The 13,060-nt window shown below is 33.0% G+C and overlaps 1 protein-coding gene across 3 annotated transcripts in view; it reads right to left on the minus strand.

Moving 5' to 3' along the window:
* The window catches only part of Cht6 (Chitinase 6), a 277,698-nt gene that overhangs the window by 70,259 nt on the left and 194,379 nt on the right, over positions 1 to 13,060 (minus strand). The gene's annotated exons all lie outside the window — the stretch shown is intronic.

Genomic DNA, 13,060 nt, shown 5'->3' on the forward strand with positions numbered 1-13,060 from the left:
GCGCCGTACATCTCTGTCACTTTAGAGGTGCGCACCCTAGTCCAAGACTTACAATAAGGGATGTTAGAATTCCGTATAGAGAAGAAGTCAAGTTTTTTTAATCTTAGATAAAGGTCTTACATGGCGTCCTCATGTACGACGGTTGGCAGCAAAATGCAAACGAGTGTTAAACATAATCAAATTTATGTCGAATATCAATTGGGGATCGGATCAAGAGGTTCTTCTACGTCTGTATACTTCATTGATACTTTCAAGAATCGACTACGGCTGTGTTGTTTATTCCTCGGCTCGAAAAAGCTGTCTTAAAGCCTTGGACGTCATACGAAATGTCGGAATTCGATATGCGACTGGAGCGTTTCGCATCAGTCCCATCGACAGCCTCGTATGTGAATCAGGATTGTCTCCACTACGTTTCCTAAGACACATCCTGTTACTGCGCTATGCGGTCAATATCACGTCTTCACAGCACCATGTGAATACACCAGCGTTCATTAGGCATCCTCTCCAAGAAGCTTACAACCGGCGTTAGACCTATACCATGCCGGCCGGAATCAGAGCTCGAGAATTGATGGACAAGTACAACATTGTGTTTCCAAGACTTGTTGAATCAGCGGTGTGTGAATCACCACCGTGGCTGCTTCCATCGACCTTTCTTCAAATGGATCTAGCACGTTTTAAGCAATGTAATTCTGAGGGCGTAATTCATCGTTTTCAAAAGCTTGTGGGCGAACACAATCAGGAACTGGTTTTCTACACCGATGGGTCTAAAACTGCGAATGGCGTTGGCAGTGCCTTCCATTGTGCTGGCGTTAGTCATTCGTGGTCCTTGCTGGCAGTTGCATCTGTTTATACAGCTGAGTTGTATGCCATTTGGCAAGCTCTGAGATATTGTGAACACTATAGTGTACCATCCTTTTTAATCTACAGCGACTCGATGAGTAGTATTCAAGCTCTGCAAGATGCGTACTCAACGGACCCCTTGGTGAAAATGATTCTTGCGCTGCTCCAGATGCTAAACATGAAGCAGCAACAGAGCACATTAATGTGGATCCCGGGACACTCCGGTATTGTGGGTAACGAGGCTGCGGATGAGGCAGGTCGAGTGGCTGCTGACGGGCCTGAGCCCGGGGTAATTCCCGTCAGACCTGGCGATATTAAGTGTCACGTGTCTGCCTGTGTCAGACGTGAATGGCACAGAGTTTGGAGTGGGTTAACCACAAAGCTCAACGCTGTCAAAGACTCTCCTCGCAAGTGGGCCACTCCACTTCCGATTAAACGGATAGAGCAGGTTGTTATGACACGGTTGCGAATAGGGCATACGAATTTAACGTATATGTTGACGGCAGTAATCAACTAGTTTGTGAGGAGTGTTAGCAACCATTGACATTCAAACACTTATTAGAGGATTGCATCGTATATCGGGATCTGCGACATCAATTTAAAATAGAAGGAGGAATAAAGAGAATTTTGAGAAATGAGGGATGTGATATTAGGGACTTGCTGCTTTTTCTTTATACGGCCGGACTCTTCTACTGTATATAGCATAAATTCTATGTCCAAAGAGGATAGTTAAATTTATCTTTTCTTTGTTTTATTTTTGTTTTTTTGCATCCCGTTCGGGTGTATGAACTTTTATTAACGTGTCTATCTATACTTTTCTTTTTTTTGACTACTTCATGCTTTTCATTAAATGCCACTTTTTGTTTTGAGAATTGGGAAGGGCTAATGATCTTTGCAATCGACGCCCAATGACAAAAAAATAAAAATAATAATAATCCTGAATTAATTCTACTGCCCGACAAATGAACCAGATCACCAATTTTAATTAAGATAAATATGATTTTTCTTTTGTAGTATAAATCATTTAATTGGTTTAATGCGCTTTACCATTCTTTTCTACTCTGTTCTAAACTGTTTACCTTAATATACTGCTGCTTACACCTTACGTCCTCAATGACTTTTTCATATACATTCTAATATTTGTTTTTCTGTACTGTTTGTAAACTTCATTACATACGGACACTTAATAAAACATCTTTATTTTATGATCTATCAATTCAAAAAATTTTCAACTTTAAAATTTAAGGACCAGATGAGTAATTCACCATAAACGCTTAAAGCTTGTATGTGAAATACAATATGAAAATTTTGACTTTTGTACTACATAAAAAATACCATGTATGTCTGTTTTATGAATTAATAACCATCCAGGGAAAGGCAGATATGCTACAACTTTCCATGGAGAATGGTGTAGTTGGTATAGCGGTTAGCATAGTGATTTCTAAATCAGCAATATTCAATTCAATTACCAGCAAGGCTGGCATTTTTTACATATTATTTCAATTATCGCATCTTCTTTGTTAAGATTATATGCAGAAGTAAGTCTGATGTAGTAATAATAAAAATATAGGTAACAAAATAAAAATTTAAAGCTACAATACAGTAGTTACTTCTAACTTAAGAGTGTAATAAACATTAAGCCACTGTTCTAAAATTAATACCATTGCAATGATATAATAATGAAACAAAGAATATCAAATAAAAATTAATATACTTACTACTAACTGCAAACACAAGCAAAAATGTTACTGAATTTTACAAATCTAACTCATGGTTTATATATGTAAATACTGTACAATGATAAAAAAAAATCTAAATTAAAACTGTTTCCATTAAAACATTTTCTAGTTGTAACAATTAATGATATTTAAATCACTAATAATAGTTGCATATTTATAAAATTTTTTTTTAAGCTAGTCTAATTATATAATTATACAGAAATAACACATTATACTAATGACAGACACTTAAATTACAATGGGAAACAAAAAAGATTATTCTCATCCTTGGTATATAATAAAATCAAAATAAAATATATAAGTAAATTATTATAATCCGGTATTTTTGTTGTTTTTTAGGTGTATTATTTTGGTTTCTAAATGTTTATCATTCTTATTATTAGTGTTAAATAATGCCTGCCATTATAAAAATCATAAAAAAAAACAATGTAACAGCACTTTAAAGTATTAAATCAAAATGCATTTTAATTAAGGATTGAAGGGCATTAATTTTTTTTTTAATAGAACAGATAAAAAGATGAAGTGGTAGGATTATGATATTTATTACTATGATTATTTTATCATTACAGTTGGTAGGCTAAATATGGTTGGGGGTGATGATCAGTTTGGGAGTGTTATCGATTGATCAGTATGATGATAGGAATCATCCATTTGAACCAATCAGGAACCTCTCGAAATCAGAATAATTTTTTAAATTGAATTTGAATGTTCATTTAAACGGTTTACTGGTTCGATAAATTACTTAGGCTTAGTATAAGTATTTAGTAAGTTTTAGTAATTTATTAAGAATTAATTACTTTTTTTAGTAAAAGTTGATTGACTTAGGGAAAATTGTAACTACTAAGTCTTAGAAAAATAAAATCGGTAAATATCAATCGGCCAGCATAAAAAATCTGGCCTAAAAGTAATCTATTAGACAAAGACTAATTGTCCAAAGTATTTTTATTTTTTTATTTTTTTTAGAGTTTCTCAAGTTTTGTTTCTGGTTAGAACTGTATAGGTCAAGGTCTGAAAGCAAATTTAAACTCTCTACAACATTTCAAAGGGTCCTTCTTGTTTTAATTGAGAACAGAGACATCTGAAAACAGGAGGTAAGTACTTTTTATGTATTAATATATTGCTGTATTATTAAAAGATAATAAAAACTATGTTGAAGATCTGTTTTATCAAATAAATATATATTATATTCTAATTACGATGCTACTTAGATAATCAAAAACAAAAAAGACAGTATAAAACAGGACGTATAGATAAAAATTCTATACTGTAGTGGAATTACAAAATAATTTTGTTTTTATTTTCACAATATGAGGACAATGGCTACTCATTTCATGAATTTATATGATTTTGTGAGTGTGTGTATGTGTATATTTATGTACAACCACAAGGAATAGTCTACGCACTGATGAATAGACACCATCAGATAACATTAATATACTGTATAATAATGACTACAGTAAAGAGAAAATACAATTAACAAAACAAAAAAATAAAGAAAAAAGAAAGAAAAGGAAAGAAAAGAGACAGAAAAAAGAGGAAGATTTGACGGACGAATATTTGAAATGAGGACACCAAAACAAATAACATGGACACCACTTGTATGAGTGGTTCATTAAATCATTCATTAATACATGTACTATGAATAACAGTATTTTTTGGATTCCCACCTGACTGGATATCATTCCCATCCAATCTTACACAACAACATATTCTTATAATAAAGCTTGTAGTAGCGGTGTGTGTGTGTGTGTGTGTGTGTGTGTGTCAACATACACCGGGCTGATATTCATCAATACATCCGCTCATATCAGATCATAAGAATATGTTGGCTCAACGGGTGTTTTTAACCTTGCGTGTTGTTAAACCTATATCCGTAGAAGATGTATTGAAAATGGTAGTGTATTAGTACAAAAATCATAAATCAATGAAATTTTAATAAATAATTATTCAATATTTTGACTCGATATTAAATTTTTCGTTACAGCCAACCGTGATCGTGTGAATAAATAAGTGAACTGAAATTTCTCACCGTAATATTTTATTTCGTTGCAATATGTACATAAAATGATTAATTTCGTACGTAAAGGTTGTAGTTTGACATATACAATGTTTATTTTCTTTATGATACTTCTGATAACTAATGAAACATTAAACAAATATTCTTCAATATTTTAATGTGACATTTCGCCAATTAAGGGCCATAAACAGGATACTGGATAGTTGAGCTGATTACCCACTGTTATTCTACATTCCGACAAAACCATGTGTGAAATATTATTAACGTCTAGAAATTAATACGAGAATAATAAATCAAATTATAAAAACAATCCTCAATTATTTTCATCGTTTTAACTAAAAAATGAAATAATATTTCCGTTATATACGAAACTAAAAAGAATTCCGTCGTGGTCGTGCGTCTGTCAGTTATGGATTTCGTAATGGTCGACCAAATTCAGTTGTTCCAAAAAACGTCGATGCTGTTTTTTTTTTTTTTTTTTTGCGAAAAACACTTTCACGTTATCATCGCCCGAGTAAGAAAGTAACAAAAAAGCCCCTTCTCGGATGTTAATATCAGTAAAAAGGTTAAAACTAAGATAGTAAGAAAATTAAACTAATAATAGGAACGTAACCATTAGGACAAAATATGTAACACGAATAACAAAACAGAATTTATAGCTGATTTTCATTAAATCTTATTAAGTATATTGATTCTTCTTACGAGTAATAATACTCGGGCTCGTGCAATCTTATCATTTCCTAGGATGCGACGAATGTCCCTCAGTAATCTAAATTTGCGACGTAAGGTCGCATAATATATGTAGCTCACAAGGATCTGGTGCACAGACAAGCGGCAGTTGCATCGTACGCAAAGTGGTGCGTTTTCTGCCGACGTCAGGTATCTGTGAGTAGCGCTGGTATGCCCTAATCGCAATCGGCACAGAACCACTACCTCTCGGCGAATTTTTCTGCGTGAAGAGTCCCATGGTAAAACTGTATCTTTGATGTATCGGAGTTTATTATCCGCTGTAGCAGTTCAGTCACCTTGCCATCTTCTTCGAAGTGTATGTTTATTGGAAATAATAAAAATCAGTAGTTGTAATTCGAATGGTGAAAGGCGGTTGGCTGCATGAATATTCAGCAGCGGAATCCGCCGTTACCCAGGATTCCCACATGGCTAGGGATCCAGCAGAAATTCACTTGTGTGTTGTGACGATTGTGACTTATGACTTGTGTGTTGTGACAATTCAGGGATTGCGTTATGGATTTCGGTAACGATAGGATGCCTAGAATACAAATCCTTTAAAGCTTGGAGAGCACTACACGAATCGCTATAGATTTGATGATGTTTTGATTTAATGATATTCAAAGCTATATTTATGGGGTATAGTTCAGTATTATAGACACTTGTAAAATACTGGTGCTGTATGCAACATGATTGAAGAGGTTCTGCATGTGACTTACCGTGAGATAGAGGTATCCTTAGGCGTATCGAAGACTACAGTACATTCTATTTTGTATGAACATTTAGCTGTGAAAAAGATCTGTTCCCGATGGATTCCGCATAATTTGACGAAGCTCAAAACCAGCTCGTATCAACTGGTGTAAGAAAATGCTCAAAAAATTCGGTTAAGGAAGTGCAAAATCCGTATACAACATCGTAACAGGAGACGAAACTCTGATGTATTCGTACGAGCCGGAAACTAAGCGAAAATCAATTGCTTGGGTCTTCCAAGATGAACCGATTCGAACAAAAGTGGTTAATTTGCAAAGCACTTCCAAGAAAATTATCGTTTGTTTCTTCGATTATACTGAACATGTAGCAACCATTGCTTTAGAGGATGGAAGAACAGTTAACGATAAATGGTATACAAGAATTTGTTTGCCAAAAGTCTTGAATGAAATCAGAAAAGCAATCAAAAACATCGCATCTTTTTCATCATGATGATGCCAGCTCTCACACAGCACGTCAAACAATTGATTATTTAACGGAGAAAAACATTGCATGAATGTCTCATTGCTCGTATTCACCTGACTTATCGCCTAACGATTTCTTTTTGTTCTCGAATATCAAACAAAAAATGCGTGGAAAGCGATTTTCATCACCTAACGAAGCTGTTGAATTCTTCCAAAACCATGTTCTTGAGATATCAACTTCAGAGTGGAAAATATGTTTCGAGAATTTGTTCGAACGCATACAAAAAAATTAACTAATTGTCAATATTCTCCCTAAAATATAAATTTTTAAATTATGGTAGTTTTAACAAAAATACAATTTTTCTTTTGAAAACTTATTCTAGGTACAAATCCAAAAACCATGAAAGCGGACTCCTCAGGCAACAGCTAATATTATATAAAATAAGGCTGCTCGACTAACTAGGCAGAAGAAGTAGGATAAACTAAGGTTTTTTATCTTAATCTAATTTATAAAAACGTAAAAATTTATCTAAAAAAATTGTTGGCAGTTGTTACGCTTCGATAAAGTTAACATAATCAATAAGTGTCGAGAAAATATTATTCAATATTTTGAAATAGTTGAAGATTATACATTTTGGCCAACCAACGCTAGCGATCAAAATACTGGATACGTTAATAAAATGCCTGATTAATAATTAGGAAATGGATATTCCGTTTACAAAAAATGGCTATGATTTAAAAAAAATAAATAAGAAAAAACGACAAGTTTTTGTATATTTTGTTGCTCCCTTTAGGATCTATTTAAAAATAATTATATGTAAATAAAAAATATAATCGGATAATCACAACAACAGATCACTTCACTTTCTAATCTTAAAAATTAGCCTTATTAAACGATATGTGTAGATTTATCTCCATATTTCCGTATATACTGTTCAAATATACGCACATCTAATATAAAATGTAAATAATAACAATGTAAGCCTACTGTTATTATTGTTGCGTATATTTATATAACAATATTACAGAATAAGGAAAACAAATTTCCGGAATTTGAAACGGTTAATATACAACAATCGAAAGAAATCAATTATTGAATAAACTATTTCACTAAAAATTGTTCAGCATATTATTTTAACTGGTAATTATTTCTTTGACATAAGATTAAAGCTATTATTTTTTAGAAGAACACAAAAATCGAATAATAATGATAATAATACTATTTCTTGGTGGTTGTATAAAATTAAATAGCATATTATTATTTATCTTAGTGAAGCTTAAAAACTCATTTGATAACAATAAAACATGGTACCGATATTAAATTTTCTAATTTTTTATCTCATAATGCAGATTGATTCAGAAAATCGTAAAATTTTGAAAATTAAATATTCTTAAAACATTATATTAAATAAATTTATTTAATCGCTGGTACACAACACAACACATCTTACGGTGTAACTATGCATATGCATTTACAATCATAATAATATAAATTCACATCTAATTTATAAAAACGCAAGTAGAATTACTACCTTGTATAAATCAGTGAACAGAGATATTTCTTCAAACGATAATATTATAAGATAAAATTAAAAGTAAACAAGAAAAAATTTACATAAAATATTAGATACAATAGTACAAAAACATTGAACAACTAAAAAGATACAGATATCTCGGGGCAGTACTAACTGACGACTGGAGGAGTAAAGAAGAGATTAAGACGAGAATTGCAATGGCAAAGGAAGAAGCATTTTTTAGAAAGAAAAGTGTTCTTGAAATTACAGTTGTTTAAGGTGAAAAAAGAAGAGCAAGGAAGAGGCTGAAGTTAATACATGATATAAAGGATTAAATGAAGGTTATGATGAGACGAAAAGAAAAGCATGGAAGAGAAACATATGGAGCCAACATTTGTGCCAGGAACCTGCCAACAGTCAGAACACCATATGATGATAACAGTAAACACTGAAATTCAGTAGAGTACAGCATGTTTGTTTAACTTTCGATAATACGTAGAGATAGTATTGACAAATTAATTGATATTACAGACAAAAGATTTATTTCTGTACAAATTTCATTAGTTATTAATCATAAATAATAATGCTGAATTCATGTACTAAAAGGTATGAGCTCTAGACGTATTGAATATTTGCCTAGATCGCATTTTAATAGCAGGAACATAAAAATCTATTTTACTTAATAGCCAGAAGTTATCCGCAAATCCATTAATGATTCCATGTAAATGCAATAAACCTGCAAAATTTCTCCTATACTGAAAAGAAGTCAATGATATTCCTCCACTAGACTCAATCGATCTATCATGAAAGGGTAGATTCTGTTTTCTAAAAAACAAATATTTCAACATTCTTATCTGTACGCTTAAATACAAGATCTAAGCAAATTTTTTAAAAATTGAAAAAAGATTATACTATATACACACATTTTTTAAGAGGCATTAAAAGATTTGAATGGCAGAAAAGCTCCTGGAATAGACGGAATACCTGTAGAATTACTGCGCAGTCCAAGTGAGGAAGCGATTGATAGATTATTCAAACTGGTGTTTAATATTTATGAGAAAGGGGAAGTTCCATCAGATTTCAAAAAGAGTGTTATAGTCATGATAACAAAGAAAGCAGGAGCAGATAAATGTGAAGAATACAGAACAATTAGCTTAACTAGCTATATATCATAAATCTTAACTAGAATTCTGTACAGAAGAATTGAGAGGAGAGTGGAAGTGTTAGGAGAAGACCGATTTGGCTTCAGAAAAAGTATAGAAACAATGAAAGCAATTTTAGACCTCAGATTAATAGTAGAAGGAAGATTAAAGAAAAACAAACCAACATACTTGGCATTTATAGACCTATAAAAAGCCTTCGATAACGTAGACTGGAATAAAATGTTCAGCATTTAAAAAAAATTAGGGTTCAAATACAAAGATTGAAGAATGATCGCTAACCAAACAGCAACAGTAATAATTGAACAACATAAGAAAGAAGCCGTAATAAGAAAGGGAGTCCGACAAGGATGATCCCATCCCCGTTACTTTTTTATCTTTACATAGAACTAGCAGTTAATGATGTTAAACAACAATTTAGATTCGGAGTAACAGTACAAGGTGAAAAGATAAAGATGCTACGATTTTCTGATGATATAGTAAGTCTAGCTGAGAGTAAAATGGATTTAGAAGAACAATGAACTCCATGGATGAAGTTCTACGCAAGAACTACCGCATGAAAATAAACAAGAACAAAACGAAAGTAATGAAATGTAATAGAATTAACGAAAATAGACCACTGAATATAAAAATAGGAAGAGGAAAGATTATGGAGGTAGAAGAATTTTGTTATTTGGGAAGTAGAATTACTAAAGATGGTCGAAGCAGGAGCGATATAAATGCCGAACAGCACAGGCGAAACGAGCTTTCAGTCAGAAATATAATTTGTTTATATCAAAAATTAATTTAAACGTCAGGAAAAGATTTTTGAATGTGTATGTTTGGAGCGTAGCTTTATATGGAAGTGAAACTTGGACGATCGGAGTACTTGAGAAGAAACGATTAGAAGCTTTTGAAATGTGGTGCTATAGGAGAATGTTAAAAATCAGATGGGTGGACAAATGAAAAGTGACAAATGAAGAGGTATTGCGGCAAATCGATGAAGAAAGAAGCATTTGGATAAACGTAGTTAAAAGAAGAGACAGACTTATAGGCCACATATTAAGGCATCCTGGAATAGTCGCTTTAATATTGAAGGGACAGGTAGAAGGAAAAAATTGTGCAGGCAGGCAACGTTTGGAATATGCAAAATAAATTGTTAGGGATGTAGGATGTAGGGGTTATAACGAAATGAAACGACTAGCACTAGATAGGGAATCTTGGAGAGCTGCATCAAACCAGTCAAATGACTGAAGAGAGAAAAAAACTATATACACGACTGCCCAAAAATAAGTGTAGTATATTTAGGGTGTATGTGTATGTATGTTTGTTCCACCGTAGCTGCTCAACGGCTCAACCGACTTAGACGTATTACCCCGCGTTGAAATCTTTACGTTACCGAGAACGGCATAGGCTACATATTCATAGGTTTACATATAGGCTACATATGACTTCGCCTAAATATTTTAATTTTTCCACGACTTTAATTTTCCCAAATTTTGTTTCTAATTCTTTTGAGGGTACTTTTAGATTTGTCATTACTTCCCTTTTTTCAAATGAAAATTCCCGTCCAGTTTTTTGACGATTCCCTTCAAAATTTCGACTTGCTCTTGGGCTTGTTAAAAATCATCAACTAAGATCGTTTACCATCTGCAATAGCAAAACATGTCCGTTGATATTCCTTTGTGTTCTGTTCCGATTTTTTTAAATGGAAGGTTTCATTTTTTTTGCCATTCACAGATTACTTTATCTAAAATATAGTTAATAAATAGAAGTGGGAGAGATCAGCGCTTTGTCTCATACCGGTTTCAGTTTTGGAAATTTCTCCCATGAATTTAATTTTTTTTAAATATTTATGATTTTTCTTGATTCAGTTTGGTTTTTAAATATTTTTTTGAACGATTTAAATTGCTTGATTTTTTTTTGTTATAGAAATTACGATATAGATTGATCTGAATATTTTTTGTTTAATGTGGTTTATTAAAATTTTGAGTTGATTATGTTCTATTTTTAATAAGTTTACTTGAACAATTTTAAGGATATATACACACACAAAGCGATTCACGTAGTATTATCAATGCTTTCTGAGCTCATTCTACTCTTATTAGCAAAAATAATGAAAAACGTTCATATAAACATGGGTACGAAAACGCTCAGTTAGCGAGTTGCGGCTAGCAAAATATTTCGTCCTGATTCCTGGGCAAAGAGTGAAATAAAACCCTATTGAAAAATCTAGGAATCCAAGAATTCAGAATTTTTACATTTTTACAACTTAAAATCTTTAGAATTTTAGATCAGTTTTTTCAAAATTAAATTCTCTGCAAGTTTTGATAATAAATTTTACGCATTTATTAGTCATTTAACAAAGTTTTTGTATTACAAGCGTAAAAAACGTTAGAAAAGACAACAAACTTTTCTGTTTTACGTCAGATTTTATGAAAACTACTGGAGACATGGTTCTGGATTTTGTTTTATTCAATTTATCAGATTAAAATTGATCAGATCAATTCAAAAGATCAAAAGATTAAGTTTACCCCTTAATTTGGGTTCCTATGATTTCAGTATGGTTTTATTTGAATCTTTTTTTTTTATCTGGAATTTTACGGGCATCGACTGCTAAGGTCATTAGCCTTCGTCACAATCTTTAAAAGAAATTACTATCACCATCTGGATCGTCATATGTAAGGGTGTAAAGGGCCCTTACATTTTATTTAAAAGCACAAACTACACAAAACATTTAAGACATAAAAGACAAGGACAATCACAAACACTTACGGGGTGTAAAGGGCCCCGATATTAAAATTTGAGATTAGGTTCTCAAAAGACCATGAAATTAAAATTAAAATTAAACTTATCAATACCATTTCTTTCTTTCTTAGAGTATCTTTTACCACAGCTTTAAACTTTCATCTTATAGACTTTTAAGAAGTCCACTGGCGTGTAGAAATGCAACTATATTTTCTTCATTTCCATTATCCAGATCAGCACTAATATTATTTGTAAGACGGAACCTCTTTCTGAGGTCCTCATATATAGTACACTCTTCTATTAGATGCTTGACACCGCACATTGGTCTCACTTCGCCGGTTAACAAATATAAATTTGTTAATCGCGTGTGACCGATTCTAAGTCTGGTCACCGCTACTTGTTCACGGCGAGTCAACTTAAAGTCGCTTTTCCATTTATAAGGAGAAGTTTTTACTGAGTTTAATTTTGTATTTAAACTCCTCCATTCAGCGTTCCACTTGTTTCTTACTATGTTTGTTAGACGGGTTTTAACATCTGCCACTCTTACAGGAAATGCATCCAAATCATCGCAGACTGTTGCCTTTCTGGCAGCTTCGTCTGCGATTTCATTACCTGTAATACCAGCATGCCCCGGAGTCCATACAAATACGCATCGCTGTCCTCGTTGTTTTAGAACGTATAAAATGGACAGGATGTTTGCAATTAGGACATCCTTAATGTTTTTGTTCCGAATTGCGACAAGTGCACTTAATGAATCGGAACATATTAGCACTCTCTCTTCGCAATAGTGTTCAGTGTAGCGAAGAGCTTGCTGAATTGCAGTGAGTTCTGCCGTGTAGACACTGGCCACATCTGGCAGTTTCCAAAAGTGGGCTTCTTCATTTACATATATTGAGCATCCAACACCATGTTCGGTTTTAGACCGTCAGTATAAATTCTAATATGTTCTTCGTAGCTACTGACGGTTGCCAAAAATTCCTGCTGGATGATCACTGCTGGTTTCTTTTTTATTTCTCCTTGAAAGAGATCCAAACTTGTATTTACCGCTGGCAAGAGCCATGGCGGAATTTCTCTAGTAGAAATTGCCAATGTATCTGGAATGGCAATTTCATATTTATTTCTTAATTCGTGGTACCTAATTCCGGCTGGTCTGGAATAGGTAGCA

The sequence above is a fragment of the Lycorma delicatula genome, chromosome 4 (genome assembly GCF_047948215.1).
Source record: "Lycorma delicatula isolate Av1 chromosome 4, ASM4794821v1, whole genome shotgun sequence".
NCBI classification, from domain to species: domain Eukaryota; kingdom Metazoa; phylum Arthropoda; class Insecta; order Hemiptera; family Fulgoridae; genus Lycorma; species Lycorma delicatula.